This window comes from Sturnus vulgaris, chromosome 10 (assembly GCF_052056855.1).
Source record: "Sturnus vulgaris isolate bStuVul1 chromosome 10, bStuVul1.hap1, whole genome shotgun sequence".
Lineage (NCBI taxonomy): Eukaryota > Metazoa > Chordata > Aves > Passeriformes > Sturnidae > Sturnus > Sturnus vulgaris.
Window position 1 is genome coordinate 11,849,031 of NC_142252.1, and position 24,367 is coordinate 11,873,397.

At 38.0% G+C, this 24,367-nt stretch overlaps 1 long non-coding RNA gene across 1 annotated transcript in view; it reads left to right on the forward strand.

The window, feature by feature from the left end:
• Window positions 1-358: 358 nt before the first annotated feature.
• LOC148222646 (uncharacterized) overlaps window positions 359-24,367 on the forward strand; it is a 68,853-nt gene continuing 44,844 nt past the window's right edge. Inside the window, exon 1 of the long non-coding RNA XR_015805711.1 lies at window positions 359-834. This is a non-coding gene — a long non-coding RNA (uncharacterized LOC148222646). The remainder of the gene's footprint in view (window positions 835-24,367) is intronic.

A 24,367-nucleotide genomic window follows, 5' to 3' on the forward strand; every position in this document is an offset into this window, starting at 1 on the left:
AAAAATATCCTATCATTAAAATGTGTTAAAAACTGTTTATGTGTGTTTTCTGTAAAGAGTTTTCTACAGGAAAGCTGAGGAAAATGCCATCATCCCTTTCTTCCCATTAACTTGTGTTTCCAAAAGGATAGACAATAAATCCCTTCAATCCTGCTGGATCAGTAATATGAAAGAGTCATTTGACCTCCTGACAAAAGAGAGCTGCTGTGTCCATTCACAGTAGTGTGCATCCAGGCCAGTGATGTTCCAGTGATCATTGCTGTGTCTCACAGGCAGCAGACATTGGGACTGATGCTCTCTAATACAGGAATCAAGACAAAAGGAAAGGCAGTTTGTCATGTCAGGAAACTTCCCATTCATGTGTTGGGCCTCTTAGAACTTCTCATAACCACAAGTAGCCTTGACCTTGTGAGCTACAATCCAATAGCTCTAATTGTGTGTTTGACACAGAGCACATACAACTAAGTGAGGCTGTGTTCTAAGAAAGTGATGAATGGCCCAGTATATACAAGGGAAAAAAAAAAAAAAAAGGCTCTTTAATGTATTTTAATTAGGCAAAATACATTCTGGCTAAGAAGAATTTAGTCATCTGACCTGCCATTGCTGAGAATTGTCTTACAAAATTTGTAACTGCCCTTATGCTATGTTCTAAATAAACGGATAGGAAAACAGGGAACAAAATGTGGGCAGGCTTCCCCATGCATCTCTCTTATCTATCCAACCAGAAACAAAGTTCTTGGAGATGGAATAATCCCAAGGCTCAGATTTTCTGATTACCAAGATCTCCCAGCATCAACACACCTGCAGTTTGGTGAAAACTGAAAGACCATCAGGGTGAGCACCGATTGGAATTATCCTTGGTTATTAAGAATATATGAAATTTTTGATGTGTCTGTGTGTATAATAGTTGAAGAATTTTCAATGCTGAAAACCTCATAGTTGCTGGTGAACACTTTCCTGGTATTTTGGGAAGAATCAGAGGTCAAAAATCTCAATCTTGATCTGAACTTTCCCTAACTTTCAGAAAAATCTTACAGCTCCACTATATATATATATATATAATTTAAAATTTTCAACTCTATTATTTAACTTGGGTTTAAACTCTGAAATGGAGAATAAAGACTTGTTCCAATGAAGTGAAACTAAGCTAATACAAAAGTTAATGAAATTAATTAAGAGTTTGTGTTATAACTTCTAAAAGAGAAGTGATTCAGAAATGTTTTACACGTTTTCAGAGGATTGTTGGATGCTTCAAAAATGCAGGAAGCTTAACAAACTAACTCAAAGGAGGCAGTTATTAAATACTGTGCACCTACAAGGGACTTGCTACACTAAAGAGTTTGGCATTCGGTTATTTGTAAAAACCGAAATGTTGTGGGGAAATTCCGTGCTTGTTTTGAGGATTTTTAGCTGCTTTGCCTGGCTGATGCTGAGCTCTATCAAGCTCCATTTGATTTGTTTCAGCAGTCTCAGTGATGGCCAAGGGACCATTTCTGAAAAATAAACCTAAACTAATTTGATGTTTGAAGTTATAGAATAAGAATTATAATACTGTCAAAGACTGTCTCGTTACAGACTCTGTGTGATGTGTGTGGCTCTGAAGCCCCCGGGAAGTTTCTGACTCCCCAGGCAGTGGAAGCAGCTCCATGGTGTGTTCCTACATGACTCATGGGGAGCTCTGGGGTGATTTTTTTCAGTGGAAGCTCAGGTGGGGTGGGGGCACAGGGTGCTGCTGGCAAACAGGGGCAGGAGAGAGCAGAGGGGGGGTCCAGGAGGTGAGAACATCCCCCCGTGTGCCCTGTCCTGCTGCTGCCAGAGCCAGGGCTGGCCGGGTGCCCCTCTGCCATCCCCATTCCTGCTGCAGGCAGAAAGGGACCAGCCCAGGCTGGGAGCAGCTGTGGGGTCCTGTTGGGAAGCAGAAGGAGGCTGGCAAAGAGCATCCTCATGAGGGCTCCTTCGGGGCCACACAGACGAGAAAAAACCATGGAATAGCAATGGAAGCTTTTAGAACTGTGTAATATCCATTTAATTATTAATATTCCTATTGAAAGGAGTAGGGTTCAATACAGATTTAAGAGATGTCTGGTGCCATAATTTTGTTCAGAACCCTTTTTTTTTTCTGTTCCATAAATAGTAGAGTTTAATGGAGTTAGAAAAGAGTAAAAAGCTTGATTGTAATGAAAATAATTTTGAGTATATCAAGTGAGTGCAATTAAAATCTAGATACATAAATAATATGCTGTTTTAATTAAAGAGGTTGTTTGGTTTTTTTTTCTTCAGAATACACATACCAAGGGGGTTTTGTGGGTTTTTTTCTATTCTGTTTTTTAAGATTAATTGAAAACATAGGCCACTCCACACTGAGAAAAACATAAACTTTTTTTTTTTTTTTTTTTTACCAAATCTTCACCAGTTACCCAATGGTCTTGTTTATTTTTCAGGCTGCAAAATTATTTTTTCATTACGTATGTCTGCACTGTCTTCATTGATGCTCCACCTGTTTTGGCTGGTTAATATTCATAGCAGCAAGTCATCATTTCTTGATTGATATGTGATTGAACTAATTCAGTATATTTTATTTAGTCAGAGCTCCAGTTTTAGGCCCAGTTGTCTATTAAAGTGCAGGAGACTACACAGGAGGAAAGAAGGAGCACGGAAATAGAAAGAAGAGAAATCACTCCTTGCAGAGCCTTGTTAAAGTGTGTGGGGAATTTGTCTGGGCAGAGCTTATGGCAAGTTGAAGTGTGAGCTATTGTGGATTTATATCAGTGCCCTAGGGCCTGCCACCGTGGCAGGTGACACCATCACCCTTCTCTAGGCTCAGCTGCATAATTCAGCACAGACACCATGAGGATCACGTTTCTTATGTATCCTTGACCTGGAGAATTCAGTAACAGCAAGTGGAAAAGTGATGAAGGTTTTTGCCAATGCACCAAAATCGACTTTCTAGATGCATTACATGAATGTGCTAACAGAGTTAACTATCTAGATGTTATTTTTCTGTCAAAAATCAAAATTTTGAAAGGTTGTAAAACTACTTAGTGGCTCTCTGGCTTATTTTTATCTCCATTCTATGAAGTTTACTGATTAAGTAGTGTAGTGATGAGAGATTATAGAAAGAGGAAGACGTACTCTGTTTACAAAAGTTCATGGAATTATAGACATGAGAAATGGAATAGTTTATTAGGTATATTAAGTTGGTAATGAACCTTTAAGTACAGGATTGCTGTCATGCATACAAGTTACATACTTTTTCACATTCGTAAGTCAGTAATCATACTCTGATCTCTAGCTCTGATCTTCTGCTGAAAAAGCACTTAAGTGCTAATTTGGATTGCTAAAACAAGAGGGTTTTTTTATAGGTAGCATTGACTTGAGCCAAGGAAACAATAGTTTGAAATGTTCCCAGAGCCTCACGTGCTACAGCATTACAACTTCTGGTACATTACAAATGAGACAGACAGGTTTATCAGACAGAGAGTACAAGAGATTCTTGTGGACAGTTCAGATTCAGAGACTGGTAAAAGGCATAAACAGAGAAAGAATTCTTTGTTTATTTGTTGATGCATTCCATGACCAGCATGAACTGGGTGTGCAAAACAGACCTGTCAGCTTTGTGTGGGAGGCAGGGATGCCAAGATGTTAACAGTAAAGAGTTTGCTAATTTATAGAAGGAAGAATTGACCTATGTTGGCCTTCTATATATTTAACTTAAATTCATGAAACTTGGAAGCAAATAGAAAAGGTAGAGATAGAGTTCAGCATCCTCATCCTTAGTTTAGTTTCAGCCTATGTGTCAGGAGTCTCCACTGTCCCTTGTAAATAAATTTCTGCTCTCCGTGGGGAACTCTGAAATGAAACCTTCCTCTGCTGTTAACTATTAAAAAAATAATAATTAAAAAAAAAAAACCAAAAAAAAAAAAACATTTGACCAACTGCTCATACATTGTTCTGAAGGATTTTATCCTTGAACACTCTAAACTCCATCAAGTGCAAAAGGACTTCAGCTGGTTGCCTTTTCTAGTCACACTGAACACCAAGAGCCTGAGGCCAGCACTCCTGTGAGGAGCAGGGAGATTCATGCTGTAGTATTCCCTAGCCATGTTGTGCTAAGGAGCTTAGCTACAAAACATTTCACGTAGATAGCAATTTGTCATTAAAACTGAAGTAGAGAAAGCTAAGGTTAAATGAAAAGCATTTAAGCTCTTATCAGGATAGGCAACATATTTTTCATGTTGGAAAAGCATGGTTAGACATTGAGTAACTGATGAATTTGGTTCTCATAGTGTACTGTAAATGCAGATAAACTTGATAAGCAAAGACATGTCTGCTGAATAAGAATGTAGTTTATAATTTTTCTCCCGAGGTAATGACTACCTATTCACCCTCCCCTTCCTCAGCAGCATCTATAAGACTTCTCCTCCATTCCCATGCACAGTGACAGTGCAAGTTGTTCTAGTTATTATTCTGGTATTGCCAACACTGTGCCTGTCATCTCTAATGATGTATGGCCTTACCTTAGTGGTGGTTAATCTAATGATGAACTAACTCCCTGGAGGTTACAGGCACCATTTTCTCTGTTTCTAGCAGCCAGCATCACATGGTGATGATTATTTTGAGCTTTTCTCACTCCCCCGACTATGTACACATTTATAGAGGGGGAAATTATAGCTACAGCTTCAAAATAGTGATTTCTTGGCAAGGCATCCTTGGTGTTTTGTGTATCTCATTCACCAATTAGACAACATTGGAATGAGAATTCATTAATTCAGAAGAGTGACAAAATCCAGGGGTGGCTCCAGGACTCCAGGTCCTCAGCTGAGAAGTAAAATCAAGATTCATCACTTAAATATCTCACACAGAAGCCTATTGAGCACTTAGAACATCCAATCAACACAAAACTGCATTTTCCAGAATAGAAACTATTTGACTAAAGACATCTATAAGAAGACAGGCTGAGAGAACTGGAATTGTTCAGGCTGGATAAGAGAAGTCTCCCAGGAGACCTTAGAGCCCCTTCCAATACCTAAGAGAGCTACAAGAAAGCTGGAGAAGGACTTTTTACAAGGGCAGGTAGTGACAGGACAGGGGGAATGGCTTCAAACTGAAAGACAGAAGGTTTAGATTAGACAAAAGGAAAAAATTCTTCCTTGTGAGGGTGCTGAGGCCCTGGCACAGAGAAGCTGTGGCTGTCCCATCCCTGGAAGTGCTCAAGGCCAGGCTGGATGGGGCTCTGAGCAGCCTGGGACAGTGGAAGGTGGCCCTGCACATGGCAGGGGGGTGGAACAGGTGATGATCTTTGTCTCCTCCAACCCAAACTATGCTGTGATTCTATGATTAATTATTCAGAATTTGGCTGAATTTTCTGCTTTTGAATGTGATTTTAATGTTCTCCTTTATCTCATCTCTTTCTGCTACAAACTTTCTGTTCTGTAATTGTAGTAGAGATGTTCAAACTAAATTTCAAATACTCCAAACCATATCAAAAGTGCACGTATGTTGAAATGGAAATTTTAAAATACCTGCATATTAAATTTAATATAACTGCTTAGATTATATAGTAATAAATTTAATGCCAGATTAAAGTTATCTCTTGGCCCAAATGCCTCACCCAGTGCTATCTGGTGAACATTCACTTGTGATTTGTAATATCTATGCACGTCACAGAAATTTATCCATATATATATATTTTTTAAATAAGGTTTATATTTAGGAATTTCCCAGTCAAATCATGCATATTTTATAAACAGTAAAAAATTAGATAGAAATAATAAAACTATTTTTGATGAGGTGTTTTCTCAGAGTTAGCTACCTGTTCTTTCCTCTGACACTTTTTAAGACTGGTCTGTTTTATTACCTCTGTTCTTAATTGGATTTCTTAACTGTTTTCATGGTTCCATTTCCCCTATGATCCCAGTGCAAAACATGAAACTTTCAGGTGGAGCTTTAAGCTGGACTTTTTTTTTTTTTTTTTTTTTAACAACAGAGCAGGATTGTATTTAATTTAAGATTAATGGAATAAATTATCCTATTTTAATTGCATATTATGCTAAGGGGCTTTGTTTGCATAAATCAAATAAGGATTACAACAATGTGGTTTTAAACCCTCCAGAAATCTGATGAAGACAGCAGTATATTATGCAGCTTCTTTTTAATTTAATGGCTTAGAAAACCACTTCCATTCTCATTCTCTAATAACCTGGTCAAGAAGGTCAGGAAGTGACAAGATAGAATGCAGACCATGCTCTGAGTATTTTGGGGAGTAAAACAATTCAATTCATAGTTTTATAGTGCTGATGTTTCCTCTATTCCCATAACAAGCTCAGACAAGGGAAGTTGTAAAATCATATCCTTTTTAAGTTTACTATAGTATATACCTCCCAAAGACCATTGGGACAGTCGGTTCAGTCAGACAAGGCAGGAGTCCCCAAATAAATAATTTATTCCTCAGCAAGGCACAGAGTTCCTGGAAGAGCTGAGAAAAGAAAGGCTGCTGTAACAGCATGGGACACAATGCAGAGGTCCCTACATGTCTCTAAGGTGCACCCAGGTTTGTAGAGAACATTTTATCCCTTATCAGACAGCTACTGAAGAAGATGATCCTCGGGGTTTTTTCTCTTGTCTGTTATAATCCCTTAGACCTCTTACACCAGGAAAGCTTTTCTTCTTTCCTGAAGTAAACATCCAGAAATCAATACTGGTTTTTACAACTCTTCATAGGAGATACTTAAACAAAATCTGTTCTGCCTTGACCCGAAGTATTTACTCTGTGTTGTGGACTACATGGAAGAAACCTCCAGAGGACTCTTCAGTTTGAATATATTTAAAGGGAACAGATGAAATCCAGCTGCAAGCAATTGATCCTCAAAACTGGGTTATAAATACTCTAATATTTCCCACTGATAGGAGCAATATGACCTTTCCAGATTAATGTATTCTTGTCTCTGTAAACAGCCTTATTTATGGCTGACCCAATTACTTAAGAACTCATTAATCTGAGATCTAAATTGCTAGGTGGGGAAGTTTCGAGTTTTCTTTAGAGTCATCTATGCTTCTCTATTATTTTGGATAAATATAATCAGACCTCCTGGGACAGATGTACAGCTGATTTAGACTTACAATTAGATCAGGGCTTCCAGTGGTGCTGGTGAAGGTAAATGATGAACAAAGCTCAGCAATGAAAAGCCAGGAGCATTTTCAGCACTTTCTGCTGTAGTTGTCTCAATCTCTGAATTTCTCAGTCTGAAAACTGGGAACAATTCAAAGCACAAGCCTCACTGAGTATCTTCTGGTCCTGACTTAGACTCAAGCCCTAAACCAAATGTAAGAATTAGCTGGTTTTAAAGGGAGGGAGGAGGGAGGAAGCCTTCAATACTGCAGCACTGCAGTCATGGACAGAGCCCTTACTGGCCCCACTCCAGAATCCATTCTTCCTCTCGCCCTTTGGATTTTGTGCTAAGGAAACCCGACCCTTAACTCTGCCTACACATTTCCCCTTAGGAGATCACAGCGACCCAGAACAGACCTGGGTGTTGGCTCCAGAGAGGCACAGACCTCAGAACTGCTGGAAAAGGCTATCAAAGCATACTGATGCTAAGGAAGGTGTGAAATGGCTGATTATACTGAACATTTACTGGAAAATAATCACCTCCTCTTCTCTACCAATAATACGATCTGCTGTTTTCTCCATGGTTCAATTACATTTTAGATACGTTATAGGGAGGAAAGCTTTGAAAAGTACTTTCTTTTGAAACTTTATAGTGAGGTATAAATTATATTAATAAGACTTTCTATGATTTTTTTAATATTCTTAATTGTCTTAAAATGTCTAAACAATCTTAACTAACTACAACTGTGTGGAGAGGTAACAAACTCAAAAAAACTTCTTTGATGTAGATCCCTTCTATAATTTTTATTAGAGTAAATACATTAAACAGCATATATATATGCATAGATATATGTATATGTATACATACAGCATATGTATATGTATGTATTTCTTGTATTTTAGCTCTCTCTAAGAACATATGCACCTCAAATTCCATCACAATATGTTCTTGTAATGGGTCAGGCTGTGCACAGAGGGCTTTGAGGTTTTTTGCTAAAGCAGGAACTGGCTCTGTCAGATACATCTTTTGACAACCATGATGCTCCTACTTTGTCTGGATTCAGGACAGCAGTGCCCCAAGTGCATACAAAACATGACAAGGGACTGTAACAAGTTGCAGATTAAAATACTTTTAAATTAAAATTCAGTGTGGAGAGGATTAAAATTGCAAGCTAGAAATATGAGAGAGATCAGGGCATATTTAACAACACCTCTTTAAAACCCAGCCTTATATAACGCTGGGCTGCCACAAGCTCTTTGTGAGCAGTGACATTTTAAGAAAAGCTTCTGTCCATTTCTTTTCCCATTTACCCTGCAGAATGCTTGCTTTTCCCTGTGCCCTTTTCAAGCAGACTGGCATTAATAAAATATGGGGAAATAGTGAAAAATGCAGAGTAGAAAAAGGAAACAAGTTTGTAAAAGTGCTAAAACACCTTAGCTCATGAGACATAGGTCCTGATGAAAAATTTCTGGCATTTATTGCTGAGGTGCTCTCCTATGCAAGTGAATATTTTATCTCAGTGCAAGGTGGGAGGCTGACACTAATAGTTTAAGTATGCATTAAAATCTAGATACAATTTCATTTAACCAGATATCTCCAGGAATATTGAACATCCAGCTCGTAGATACTTGGTACCCTAGCAGTACAACAAGTGCCAGGGAAAAATATCATCCTCATTGTATTCCTCTTGAATAAAGGCCTTCCCTGAAAGTGACAATTCATTTAATTTTGTTTATATTAATTCTTAATCTTCTTAAAATGTCTAAATCTTAACTAGCTAAAAATGTGTGGAGAGGAGATATGTGTGGAGATCTCTGCTTTTCTTTCCTCAAGTCTTTCCAGGTTATCACCTGAAATGTGCTGCTGGAGATGGTCCCAGGCTAATGTCACTGGCAACCACATCAGTAAAAGCTGTACAGGTGGAATGAACTGTGCATGTCGATGCTGTGAGGATAGCAAGCCCTAAAGCTCTGTTTAACCTGTCTCTCCTTGGATTTCCATGAAATTTCTTTCCTGAATTCTGCATCTGACTCGCTTAGGAACCCTGTAGATTACTAAATAGATTAAGGTAGAGCTTTATAGGAATTTCTGAAGGTTGGAAGAGGGGCTAAATAAGCAAGAAATCCTTCCTGTGGGAAAGTGGCCTCTCCTCTCTTACCCATACATCTCTGTCCCTGTGTTTTCAGGCCTGTGCAATCCTGTCAAAGTGCTAAGGCAAAATTATTTAGGGAAAGGTGAACAAGAAAAGAAAGAGAAGCAAAGGATAATAAATTTCAAAGACAAATTGAAAAAGTAAGTTTTGTCTCAAACTTAGAAATGTTGATTCACATCTGGCCCTTAGCAAAAATGCAAATCTGTTGGTAGCTTCCAGAATTCCTCTCAAGCAATCATTCAAATAGCATTTATATCTAGGAAATGTTTCTTGCATTCTACCATTTACTTCCACATAGTTAAAAAAGAGATTTGAGTTAATAGAGACAGCAATATAACTTATTTTAATACTAATATAAAAATACTTAGCTGTTCTTTGAGTGGCTATAGCTTGAGAAAACCATTGCTTTTATGGAACATTCATTCCTGTTTTAAATTTGCATGTGATTTGGAAATGCCTTGTTTTGCTTTACACGTAGCACTGCTGGTGTTTACACAACTATTCAGGATTGTGACCAACCCTTCCAATTATGAGTGGGTACAAGAAAGTCCCTACATTATAAATCATATATTGTTTCTAGAAAATCGGTGAGAGTTTTGTCACTGGCCATATTAGAATTCAGCATATTCCTGCAGGAATATTATGATGCACAGGCAATGGAGTTTCTGGATGCAATCAGAGGAGCCCTGCTCAGCTGGGCTGGTTGGACAAGACGATCTTCATAGATCCCTTCCACCCTCAGCCATTCCGTGATTCTGTGAAGTGTGGGTTATCAAAAACAAAAATTTAATTAATGGTAGCCAACATCGATGGCAAATAGACTGCTACAATTTTGAAAAAAAAATCCCACTTCAAATTTTGTCAATGTCAAAAGTTTAGAGTTTAAGCAACCTTCAGATACTGTAGGTTTGCAAAGTGTAGAGCTGTTTGAAAAGACAGTAAAATCCTTAAATGTTACATTCTTGAGGTAGGTATGCACCAGTATAAATCATGTCATTTGACTTAATTATACAGAAACACTGCTTACTGTTATTATCTGATTATTAACCCCTATGTGAGCTATTTACATCTCAGTCTTGATTAATCATCATAATGATTACCTGCCTGTTGTGGTAATAATTAAGTAGAAAAGCCACTAACAAAATAATGAGATTTTTAATATTCTTTTTAGGTCGGACATAATGAGCAGGAGGAGTGTAATAATGGGTCTTGAACATAAGGCAAATTAGATTAACTTTTAAGACTTTTTTTTTGTTTGGGTTTTTTTTTTGTTGTTTTTTTTTTTTTTTTTTTTTTTTTTTTGTTGTTGTTGTTTTTGGGGTTTTTTTGTTTGTTTGTTTGTTTTACTTTTTGTCAACTGAAGGCTAAAAATGTTTGGGAGCTAAATAAAATAAAAAGCCTGTTTCTGATGCATGAGGCTTCCTGACATGGCAGAAGAGGAAGGGTCTGTGTACCCCTGACCCACACTCGTGCCATCATTCCCAGGGATGCTGGGCACTGCAGGCTGCCCAGCTGAGCCTCAGAGCTGTGAAATGTCACCCTCCATTTCCACTCCTGCCACTGCAGCAGTTTCCACCAACTGATGAGCAACGTTAGGAGAAAATTTTTTAAATCAATTAAATTCTTCATCACCTGAAGTTATGGATATCTAATGTTTAGTCAAACGTGGAATATACTCTCAACCTAGTAGCAGAGTAATATCATGTTAGACTGATCCAACAGAGCCATCTCCACAGGGAAATGAGAGAAATTTGCTGACTGTGGACGTTGGAAATTAGATTCAATAATGCTCTAAGAAATTTACTTCAAGGTACTAATATTGCAAATGTGTTAGTGTACAGCATATGGCTCTGATCTGAAAATCTTGAAGCATGAGCTCATTTTCATTGAGTGGTCCTGTGGGATGAACATCTTAAATTCATCTGGCATTCTGCAGCTGGTATACATTTTGGAGGATTACTTGTAAGTGTTCGTTTTGCTAGCATATTTACTGCTGCATCACATTAATTTTTCTGCCCTTAATTGCAAATTAAGCATTTTTTCACTAAAATTTCTTAGTATACTCTGCTCTCTTTTCAGTGTTGATCCACTGATGAACATATAATGGCCCATAAGAGAAGAAGCCATGGACTGAATCATAGTCTTTAGAAGACCAGATTGCCTTTAGAGATTTCATTGTTTTTCTCTCAGCTTCCTTGATTTTGTTTGGAGCTAATGATCTGCTCTTCATCTGAAGACAACTGAAACCAACACCTTCAAGCCACATGACAAATATATACAGAAAGATCTTATCTCCCTCCTTGATAATGAGGTGCTCTGATAGAACATCTGAAGTATGTTGGCATTATTTGCTTCATTCTTACAAAATAATCTTGTATATACATGGCTTGCTGTGCTGGGAAGGCTCTTTTCTAATTGTCTAATTAAGCCTTACCTCATGTTATTTCTCTCAGTGTTTCAAAGATATTTGCATAGTTTAATTATATTTCTGTTTAAAATCCCTCATTACTCTTTGTTAGTTCAGGCTCACGAAGTGTGGTAGGACACACATGTGATCAAGTACAGGTATTTTCTCTGTAAAGGGAAAAAAGAACAAACACAAGTTTTTGATGACATCATCTTTCATAAGATTAAAAAATAAAATGTTCTTTGTTTCATTAGAACATCTTCAAGAAGGATAGATCTTAATGGGATGCTACTAAGATGTTTGTGGATTAAGGATAAAGCTTAGTAGCCTGATTTGATTTTGTTCTGAAACATTGATTGCTTGTGATCATTTTCCAACTCTGCTCTCAAACCTCTCTTTATCAGCTCTCTGAATGCTCCATGGAGCACTCAGAAAGTCCCATACCACTTCTCCCCTGAGGCCTTTTTCATCTGGTTTTGCTCTTTGTCTTTTTCTGTAATTGCATTTGTGTATTAAAGGTTACCATGTTTTATTTCTCTACGGATAGATGTTTGGGGATGGTTTTGGTTTTTAATACAGAATATATTGAAGACCTTGAGTCTGCAATAAACTGCACTGTGAATACATGGTGAGGCCTTTCCAGAGGTTATTGCATGGTTAAGGCCAAAACAGAAAACAGATTTTATGTACACATTAAGGAATATGCAGCACCAGCTTATTATAAAATTCTCTGGTGCTTCAAATGCTCATTTGTATTTAACTTCACAACCGCGAGTAATCCATTGACCGTAATGGAACTCCTTTTGTCCACTTCACATAAAGTGTTTGCTTATACAGGAATTAAAGTTTATGCCCTCAGTCACAGTACAGTTCCTTGGAGGAATGTTTTTACTTGCCTTTCTTCTCCGTGCAGTGAACCTTGCATAAGCCCTACATTTGAAGAGCTGTCTTTAGACAAAAGGGAACTGTGCCTTCCACTTTCAGTGGTTACATGGTTTACAAGCAAGCTATCTTAGGCCTTCTATTATTTTTTAAGCAAAGTAGAAATGCTTCTCTCAGTGACAAACAATTCTGGCATTTTGCTTTTCTCTAAGGATGGGCTTAAAAGGGGTGATTCTATATGCTGCATGGATGGTTGGAGGATGGGGGAGACAGAAGAGTAATTGCTTTTATTTCTTAATCCTATTTTTTAAAATGTTGTTAATGATGAAGATGTTTGCAGAGGAGATTAAACTCCACCACATCTTGGGTAGATTGAAATGAAGATGAGTTTAATGTCTGAGATTATCTTTTGAATACTTTCTTCTTTTTTTAAGTATTGCTCTGTCAGCTAAATATAGTTCTGATTTTTACATTTTTATAGACCATGTGAGTTCCCTGTAGGCACATTGTCTCTCTTCAGTGATTTATATAGTTTGAATTATAGGGGATGATAAGCATTTGCTGTTCAATAGTGTAGTTAATGCTCAGCCCCCCCGGGTAACAGAGCAGTGAAGCATTTACTACTCAGTGGTAGTTCTGCAACAATCAGCAGCAGTGTGGCTCTATCACAGTAAATTTATATCAGTACACTTCAACCTCGAGGAGCTGAACATTCACTCGGCATAGCCTAGGGAAAACAATTAGAATGGGCATTTTCCAGTCTTTTTGGGTGGCACAACAGGAAGAGTTTACTATTGTAACTGGATCAGAAACAGAAATCACATATGTGCAACGTGAAAATTATCCAACCTTTATTTTCACTCGTTTTTTTCCCTTCCAGGATAAAAAGTAAATAAATGCTTGGACTAGAAAGCTTTTGGAAACCTGAAAATTAAAAAGGGTTTCTATATTGGCAGACTCACTGCCATGCTGGTGAGATGCCAGGGAGTTTAGGAGGGCTCCAAGCTCCTCACTCCTGTGCTCAGGAGGAGCCTCCTCTGTAGGTTGGTGAGCTTTCAGGCACTGTGGCAATACAACACTTCTGTTCCTGTGATTGTGATGAGAAAATAGCAAAGACTACATCAGCCAAGCAACAATAGCATTTCTCTTCCAGGTTATTTTTCTTCAATAGGCCTGAAAGCTTTTTATAAAGGAAGCCAATACCATCAGGATTGAGGAGAACAATTAGTGTTCTCTTCTATCCTTCTGGTTGCAGGACATGATGAGGGAAAAAAACATGAAATGCCATAAAATCAATATCTGGCTACGAACCTGGTGTCACTGGAAGAATTTTGGGGTTTTTTGCTCGTGGGTCAGTTTACACAATGCAATAGATGGGGTACACCTGTCTCAAAGGGGCAGAGGTTCTTTGGCACAGGTGTTAGCAGTGCTCACAGAAAGAGATCAAACTAGATTTGAAGGGAAAAAGGAATAAAGCCAGGCTCCCTAGAGATAAAACCTGGGCATAGCACAACAATATTGAAGGGTGGCTTTTGTGGCAAGGTCTGTGAGCCTGCAAGATGGAGATTTATGGAGCAGCAAAACCACAAATGTTATTGATACTAAAACCATGGCAGTACTTGAGAATGGTCATGCAGGAATTCGGATTTATCCCCCCAGGAAGGAGTGGGATCAGTAGCCCAGGTGAAGTGGATGCACACCAGTGCAAGCAGCACAGGGAGCAAACAGGAGGAGCTGGAAGCCCTTGTGCAGCAGTAACACCATGACATAATTGCCATCATGGAAATGTGGTGGAATGGCTCACACAGCTGGAATACTGCAACTCCTCAAGAAAGGTAGGAAAGGAGAGGATGCCAGGTAGCTCTGTGTTTTAGGGAGTGTCTTGATTGTCTAGAGTTGATGATGGACAACAGGGCTGAGTGTTTATGGGTAAGGACCAGGAGGAAGGCCAACAAGGAAGATATCATGGTGGGAGTCATTTCGGATTGGGGAGGGGTCAGCCTCCTCTTCTCACAGGTGCGAGTGACAGGATAAGAGAAAATGGTCTCAAGTTGCACCACGTGGGTTTAGATTACATATCAGGAAAGTCTTCTTCACCAAAAAGGGTTGTCAAGCACTGAAACAGGCTGCCCAGGGAAGTGGTTGAGGGGTTGGGGGTATTCAAAAGACATGTAGATGTGGTGCTCAAGGGACATGATTTAGGGGTGAACTTGGCAGTGTGTAGTTAACAGATTTGATGATCTTAAAGGTCTTTTCCAACCTAAACAAAATCCTGTGATTCCATCTTTTTTTGTATGAAAGGTCTTGAAACCAAAGCAGGAGGCCCCAGGTGATAGCCACAGTCCTTCAGCAAGACTGTGACAAAGTAAAAATAAAGCTGAGGTTCCCAGGGTGTCTTGCTTAATGCTGTGGCTGCTGCAGTCAACACTGCCCTCTCTCTCTGAAATGTGCCTGGAAGCCTCAGGCTGTAGTACAGCCAGCATCAAGAATAAGGACTGACAAAGTTAATTTTTCTCTTGTAAATTGTGAAAGATGAGGCAGAGTAAAATATAAAAGAGGAGGAGAAGAAACTGCAGTAGGCAAGATGAGTTTCAGCCTAGAAAACAGTGGGAAAGTGTGAAGTGGGATTTCTGCAAAGCGGGATTTCTATGAAGCAGGATTGTAAGTGCTCCAACCCCACAGATGCTGTTGTGATTGTGAGAAAATATGATTGCAGTGAACTGAAGAGGTGTGAACTCTGCTTTGGTGACAGGAATCTACAAATAATGACCATTATACCTACACTGCATTTTTAAGCCTGACTGGTTGCAGAGACCCAGCAAGTATAAAAATAGGCGAGTTTAAGTGCATCTCTGAGGGCCCTCAGGTCTCAGCATCGTACATTGGCCAGCATCTCACTGCACCAGAGAGCCTGAGCAGGCTGTCAGCAGGAAGGCTTCAAGCTGAGAGGGCAAGCCAGGTTTCCAGAAGATGTCTGTGTTATGCTTTGTGCTTGCCTGCCTGCCGCAGTGTGGAAACAGCATAAGGAGATTTTGAAGAGGCTCAGAAAGGGTGATGTTGACAGGCAAGTGGAAAAGTGAGGAAAAAAGCATGATTTTTGTTAAAGTCATGGTGAAAGAACTGCTGACATCCTCTGGCAATGGTGAGAATGTGAATAATTAAAAAGAAGTTTGATGGCATTATAATTGGGACTGTTTTGAAATCAGCATAAAAACTAGGACATGCAAAACTTTCAAAGAACTTGAATCTGATGAATAATGGGGGGAAAAGCTTAAATGTAAACGGCTAATTGGCTGAAAACTCTGAGAAGATCCCAGCTGAGCTTTCCAGTCAGTGCTTAGATGAGCATGGTTCTCTCCCTGCTGTCAGCAGGCATAAGCATCACACAGCCTGAATCTGACCTTAAAGCATGGACACTGATCACAAAGCAAGGAGGACCACTTACATAAAGCCTGGCATGAATTCTAAAGAACTGACAAAGATAAACAGTGTTTGGTCACTCTAGTCAAGGAAATCAAAAGTATATTCTAGTCCTAGAAAGGAGTTTAAAACTGTGAAATGGGAAAAGAGAATAACTATGAATAAAATCAAAGACAAAAATGAAAAGGTCACACCTAGAGTTAAAGAGAAGACAAAGGGGCACTAAATGAATAGCAAATGAGTTTGCTATGAGGCAGAAGAAGAACCTCAGCAGCCTCAGGATTCAGGGAACTGACTCATTCCTTCACCTTAAGCTGTAAAAGATAGGTCACTTGGGGAGAGTGGTAGTAATATTTGAATGATTTCAGTAGTAATATCAGAAGGAACTTGAAAATGATGGACTCATTAGGTCAGGATTCAGAAATAGGATTCAGCTCAGAAATAGGAGAGGAACAGCTGTGGAAGATCCAATATTAATACTGTAAGTCTCAATGCACATGTAGGTGATACAAAGAATCTGTATCACTTTATCTCTGATAAAGCATTTACCTCTGCTGTTACCTCCATCCTCCTCCGTGCATCACAGTGTGCCTAAGGCAAGGGGAGCTGAGGCATAATGTGGAGTTACACAATGGAAATAAAGGCAAGGGTGCCTCACAGACCATCTATTGTAAGTGACAGTGTGTACGACTGAAAGAGTGGATGTCTTCAACAGAGAGCAAAAAGATATTTCTTTGAACTCTCTGGAACTGAAAGAAATCACGGATTCAGACAGAATGATACTGTACCAGACCACTTTTATTTCTCTTTCCAGAGCAGAATCACATATGGAAACAATTTTTGATAACGTGCTGTAAAATACATTCCAGGGAATATTCCCATCTTGGCAGAGATTGAACTAGACAGTTTAATAAGCCTTCCATCCCTACTTTCTCTCTGCTTGTGATTCTTTAAGCTGAAGCCACATAATTTTATGTTCTCTATAGTTTTTGAGTCATCCAATATCTACTGATTTATAGCTTGACTTGTGTATAACAAACTCCAGGTTGCTTGAGGAAGAAAGACACCTTAGTCATAACAGCAGGCTTCAGTCACCTCATTGCCAGCTCCAGGCCCTAGTTTTATTTATTTAATCTGTGGAATGAAATATGCCATAAGAAATATCAACATTGGCCAGCCTCACCTAGGGTCTTTATTAAATCCTCATATTAACAAAGTACAGTGAAAAGTGATATGAAAATAGAGGGCAAGATACACAGAAATTAGATGATGGTTTGAGGGAGGCCATCCTCATTATTAAAGCTAGAATGCTGGGAAGAGGTGGTGTTGTATCATGAAATAATACATATATTCTGTGTGGCTGCCAGGGACTGTGCACACTGCACAGTCTTTGATGGGCACTATGTAACTTTTGGAAGTGTGCAATATTTCACATGATGTGGATCCAGAGAACACAACCTGTTTCTTCAGAGCATCTCTGAGACTCTCATCTTTATCAGGTACTACTGGCAAGCTAAATCTTTGACAAAAAATCTGATATCTGAAACCCCAGCTTGGGCGTAGCTGTTATGGAGGAGAGAGGAGTTTGATCTCATCTCTCCTTGCTGTAGAGTTGGAATCTTCAATTGAGAAGAATCACCTTCTGGAGGTACTGCTCTCTCTGCTGACATTCCTACTCCTACAAAACAGAGGCACAGGCACTTCCAGAGCTCCCACGTGTCTTGTAAGAGGAGTGACTTCAAATCACCAAGAGTAAAGCTTACCCTTCACCTTTCAGAACATCCATTTTTATGGGGTAAACTTCAACCAACAAGTGGAATACTTCTGACGTTTTTCCTCGAAAAATGATGGATGTTTTGGAAGGCTGAAGTCCGTAACAAAGCTGTGCTGGGCTCCAAGGCTTTGATAGCCTGCATTCTTAATGGTGCAACATTTTCATACTCAGAAAGGGGGGAGTGAGAGGGAGGGAGAATAAGAAACCGAATAATATATTTGTGCATAATTATCCTGAATATTAGGTAATTTTCTATTTTTAGTAGTGTTCTAAATAGTATGAGGACTGATTATGAATCAGTAAATCATAATTAATTATACATCAGTCTTCAGATGTAATCGCAGGTTTTGGAAGAGCTCTTGTTTGAATAACTAGAATTATGATTTTTATATTCAAGGCATGTTTGTATCAGCTAGCATTCTAGCAGGAAGTCTGTTTCACTATGACTGTGTCGAACTCAAGCATGACAGTGTTGGTTCCTGTGAAGTTGATATGCAAAAAGCAAGTGACTGGAAGTATCACCCGTATTGATTTTTCTATCAGCAAGAGCTTGCTAGGTCTGTCTTAATAGTACAGTTGAATCTGAGACAGGATAATTAAACATATCTATGATGGGCTAAGTCCTGTGAAATACAGAACACCCAAACTTTACTTTAGCAAAGCAGTGAACAATTTCTTTTAAGACTGTGTTTGTATCTGAAACATTCTTAAACACAGTCATTGTGGGGACTGACAGCAGTGACTGCCTAAAACAACCTCCCTGAGTCGTGTGGGAAACCCACACTGAGTGTCCTGTAATTTTGGAGCATTTTCAGTTAAAATTCAGTTTAGAATATCCAGATAAGAAGTGCTAAAATAGCTGAATTAGTATTGCAAAAGTTTAGTGTACATCCATTTGCCTTCAGCCAGACTGATGTGCAGCTGCCACAGGCAGGTTCCAGAGGCCTTCAGTGCCTGAGTGTGACCTGCTGAACTGCTCTTACAAGCACCTCAGACAGGTATGAACATTATTTATTGTAAAATGACTTCTTTGGACATGTGGCATTAATGTTATGGGATAATGTTGAAGCAGGTCTGTGATTTGTATTTCCTTTTTCTAGAATAACAGAGAAAAATTTGAATCCACATTTTAGAATAAAGTACAAGTTCAGTGACAAGGTGGCAAATGGGAAAGGCAATTCATTTGTGCTTGCAGATTATGTCTTCACCTTCAACATAATACAATGGCCCAACTGTGCTGTAGAATTGCCTTTGTTCAAGGTAATTTGCTATTGATCAGCCTTCAGGTGTAATGCGACAACAATCCAACTGATCAAATGCAGTGCTACACAGATATGGGTTTTCAAACACTATTTCTATGAGAAACCATCACATTGCAGAGAAAGAAAGAAGACTGGCAAAAGCATATTTATCATGCTTAGTTCCTTTTCCCCCCCTTCTGATGTATTTGCATTGAGTTTTATTTTTAACAGGAGAACAGCTAAGAAACATGTGGTTATTTCAGACATTCCATGAGCATTGTTGCTTTTTTTCATTTGCAACCCTCTTAAATGCACTTATAATGCTACTAAGGAACTTAAAACAGACATTTGAAAAAGAGGCCATAGCTGAAGTCTTAAATTCAATTATTTACTCCAACCCATCTCTGAAATTCAGTTAGTTCTTTAAATTCAGTGGAGACAGTTCTCACTCCCTTAATGAAGAGAGTGTTTAGACCCTGCCAAAACTCGTATTTATAAATGAGACACATGCACCTGTCTTATTCTAACTCCCTGTGTTATAGTGCTGGCAGTAGTGCCCATTTCCAGTGCAGCACTAGGTTTTCTGGAGTTTTCCAATTCCATGTACCATTTGCAGCTCATCAAGCCCATGACCACACAAGACTGTGTACACTTTCATTCCGAATGCTATTGTTTCAACTGTGACAGTAAGACTGAGCCAAGGTGTATTGACATCCAGAAAATTTATTTGATCTTTGACCAATGTGATTTGCGTTGCATTTTGAAAATGGCAGATTTTTTAAGACATATTTTGAAAGATGTTTGATTTATTGAAAAGGTATGAAGGTCTTATCTACATGACTTTTTTTCCTGCATCTTAAATGTCTTAATTTTAAAACTTTTTTTTTTGTCTTGCAAAACAAAGTGTTCTTTAATGGAGAAATAGATGATTTTGAGAGTCATGCAATTAAAATTTGGATAGTGGTTTACCTTAATACTAAAAGGAATTTAGAAGTATAGGCTTCTCAAGTTCAATATGTAAGTAGAGGTAATCAGTGTGATTGCTTAAAATAAACCTTTTTCAGTGGGAATTGCAACATCCAGAATTCATCAAGATATGGACATATGTTGCTCAGCCAAATAATCACCGTGGCCTTTTATAAAATTAAAGGCATTAAATCTTCACATATTAGATTCTGACTAACAGAGTCTTGGGCAAGGTTTTTATACAAAGAATATAAAACATGTTAATTAATAAATCCAAGTGCAAACTCATTAGCTTATGACTGTAGAGCAGAAACATGGAAACATTACGTTTTTCCCCCTTAGGATGACAGCTTCACAATTATAAACAGAGCTTGGAAAGACATGCTTAGGAGGCACTTCTTTCAGATGAGCTAATTAAGAATGTTCTGTTTATTTTTGTGTGCACCCAAGTGAACAGTACTATTATGACAGGAGGAAATAGATAATTTTAAAATCCCAGTCACAGTCGGTGCAAGTGTCTAAGTTTAGTTTCGAGACAATGGTTCAAACTCAGGTTGGACACATTTTTTCAGTATAATTTTAGAAGATAATAAAAATGCAAACAACTCCTGAGGGTAGGTCACACCACCTAGGGGAGGGATTCAGATGACCTCTTTAAATTAAAATTGCTGACTTGGAAAAATAGAAGCCATAGAGATTCAGTTAAATGTCTAATAAAAGATATAGAAGCCATGTAATGTTCTTATCCACTATTCAAGAGTGAGAACGAAAGTATTTTCTGTGCAGCATTTACACTTGCTGCAGCATCATGTATTTTGTTACTAAATATACATCTACCCATCAAAGCAAGTCCCATTGGTTCCACTGGTGCTTCATTTGGTCATGATGCTTTGTCATCTGACAAGAATTGATTGATGCCAGTGAAACAACCTCAGCAGTAATCCCTGCTGCTGTATTCATCTGTTCAGGAGCTAAAAATAAACACATGCAAATATTTCTGCTGAGAATAATTCTTTTTATGCTATCTTGTGAGCAATAATACTAACAATAAAGTAGTATGGCTGCAGATGTAGCCCTGGGCATATAAAATTTTACAGCAGCCTTTTGCATTGTAATGTTAAGGGTCAAACTGCTGTTGTGGCAAGGCAAATACAGCAATGCAGACTGTAGGAATCCTTACACCTTCTATGAACAGAGTAAGAATCGAGTGAGCTTTTTTAATTAGGAAAACACCTCTAGCTTAATTGCCAGATATAGTGTGCTTATGTAGATTGTACATTATAGAAAGAGAAAACAATGCACTTGTTCATGCCAGGGAATGTGTCAAAAAGCCATGTGGCATTTGGGGAGCTACACTGCTTTACCTTTGCCTAATAAAATCATATTCCTTTATTGTTCTTGGTTTGTTATCATAATGCTTGTCAGTGACACGAATTCACTGCTTCATAGAAAACACCATTGAAATTTGTCTGTTATCCCAGAGAAGGAAAGAATAAAATCTCTATTTTGAATTCAGTGGTCAAAATTCTACTTTGTTCACAGTATTTTTAAGTAACTTATTTCTGTTGCTTTGGCTGGTTGGATTTTTAGTTTGTTTTTTCTTCAATTGAGAAAGAAAGTATATTGACTAGCTTGAAGGTTTAATATCTCCCAGGCACTTTTTATGACTTAGTCATTAGGAAAAACCTGCTTCTTAATCCCTGTTAATTCATGCAAGTCTATTGTTTTTTACAATCTATCTTGATTACAAGAAATTGAAATGCCTTGCTGACAAGCCAGGAAAAAAGTACTTTTGCAATCATTTAGCAGCAATAGAAAATATCTTATCTGAATCGAGTTCTTGAAATTTAAGCGATAAAATTTGGCCGGTTTGTTGTGAGACAATCATTTGCTGAGCAGTGCTGATGTTCAGGGGACTCCCATCTCTCCTGTCCCTCGCTCTGTCTCTCAGTGTGTGTTTATCTATATTCCCTGCTTTTGAACCAATTGACTCCTTTGAACTGAAGTCTAACAGATGTTTGTGCAAGTTATGACTACAAATTTAAGAAAATATGTAGCCAGTTAGAAGAGGGAGATGTAGTGTACCTTCTCAAACATGTGCTGTGCTGTAGGGTAGACAAAGTCATTTTTTCTTCTATGCAATGGAAAAATAACCAGTCACATTGTCATGTCCATCTGACCCAACCAACAGGGTCAGGTAAATTCTCTGAATTTACTTCCCATGCAGTTTTTCCAGAATGACAGCTGCTTTGGGCTGAAATTAAATGGTAATTGCCAAAGCTGCTGCTCAGATCAACACTTATTTAAATCAAGAAGAATGTTTTCCTGGGGCTTCCTTATATTCCAGAAAAATTCCATAGGAAATTAGGAAAAAAACCTAGGAAAAAACCCTTTCCTTAGGGAAAAAAACCTTTCTTTTCCTACCTTGTAAGAGGAAATTTGTCTACTGGATTTTTTCTCTTGTTTTCCTGATAAAACAAAAGCCAAATAAAATGTCAGCAGGTGAAATGGAAAATGTAGCTCAATGAAGATTTCAATGCATTAATACTTAAAGAGTTATACAAGAAATCCCCCAGTTTCATGAGAAGAGAGGAACAACATGATGGTAAATCACATATGTGTATGTAGGTACTATTTCAACCTGAGAAATGCTTGTTTCTCCTTGAGTAAAACAGCTTATTGCACAGAAAAGGAAGTTTTTTACATCACTTTATTGCACATTTTTCTTCTTTCTTTAATTCAACTATTCTACTAAAGTGAGAATTTTGGTGTCAAGAAGGCACATAAGCCTTAGCAGGAGGCTGGAGGCCAAAATAATTTAATTACTTAATTAATTAATTAATTAAGAGATTAATTTATATCATTATAATTGTACTTGTCTAACCCAAATTCTAGAGTACAAAAAATTTCAGCGTGTTTTGTTCTCAGACTCTTGTACATTTTAGAGGAAGTGTTGAGCTAAGCCAAAGCTGGCTATGGGAAGAGGGAGGACCCAGTATCTGAATTTGTTGTTTCATTAAAACAAACAAACAAGCAAAAAATAAAAATCAACATTTTAAATAATGCTAAAAACAGAAAACCATAGAGGGTTCTGGTGTAGATTACACAGACTGATGTAGGTTGAGCTGGTTGACAACAAATTTAAAAGTTGACCATAAATGTTGCTGGTCTGTGCTCCCTTTGCAGGAGAAGCAGTTATCCTTACAACTAGCTACAAGGCTGTTTAAAGAAATGTTAGAAATTGGAGTAAAAAATTAGTTACTGGGGTTCTTCATTTGAAGCTTTCTCTAAGCAATTATTTGTGTGCCAACTTCTTAATTAAAAATTTCCTGTGTTTCTGCTGTGATCAAATTAAATATCAGAAGTTTAACCCTATTCTTCAAATTTTAGCCTAGTTCTTTGTTTGGCAAATCCCAAAATATGTGTGGCTATTAAAGAAGTACTGTGGTTTTGTTAGGGTTTGACACCAAATTAAAAAGAAGCACTTTGGTCATCTACACCACCTGACACATTCTGACTTTATCTGTTTAGGGGATAAAAAGTGACAATGGAAATTTATTAGTCATAACACCAGGTCAGTCCAAGATCATGGGAGAAAACTTTAAAAATAGAATGAGAATTTGTTCTCAGATGGATATTTTTGTATTGCATGGCAGAATCTAGTTAAACATCTGAGGAACAGCGCTCCTGAAAATGGGAAAGGTCATCTTCTGTGCATTATTGACATCCATCACAAACCAACCTCAGAGTTTTGCTGAAAGGTTCTATGTTCAGGCTTGATTGCCTTTTAGAATTGCAGCTTTTTTACTCATTTTTGCTTTGCTCATGTTTCATCTAGAGATGGAAAATCTGTGACAAAGAACAAGTAAGGAGACAAATTGGGCAGTGAAAAGGTAAAAGAATCTACACAAAGGAGAAGATATACTGAAATATTGCAAAAAATGAGCACCTGCTCCCCATAGGCTTCATCAACAACCAGAGCTACTAACAATATTCATGTGTAAAGAGGATGTGGAAATGGCTTCTTATGTTTTTAAAATAACACATATTCTCTTTAATCACCAGGAGTACTGCTGCTAAGTGAGGGAACACTATCAGAAATATTTTTCTCTTTTCATGTAACATTGTGGAGTTGTTTTTTTTTTAAACCTGTGTAACAATATATATCAAATACTGAACCAAAAAGGAATGAGCCAAACTATTTTTTAAAAAATTAAAGACAAACACCACTAGTTCTTGCTATTCAAAGAATTTAGACTTTGATTAGCAGATGTACCACTAAAAATTGTAGTGGGTGTACTCTGTTTGGCTGTTCCCATAAAATCCTTATCTGGTTCTTTTATTCACTGTTTAAAGAAATCACTATTTGAATACTGTATCATTAGCAGCACAGTAATTTTTCCTTTGGCTTTCTTT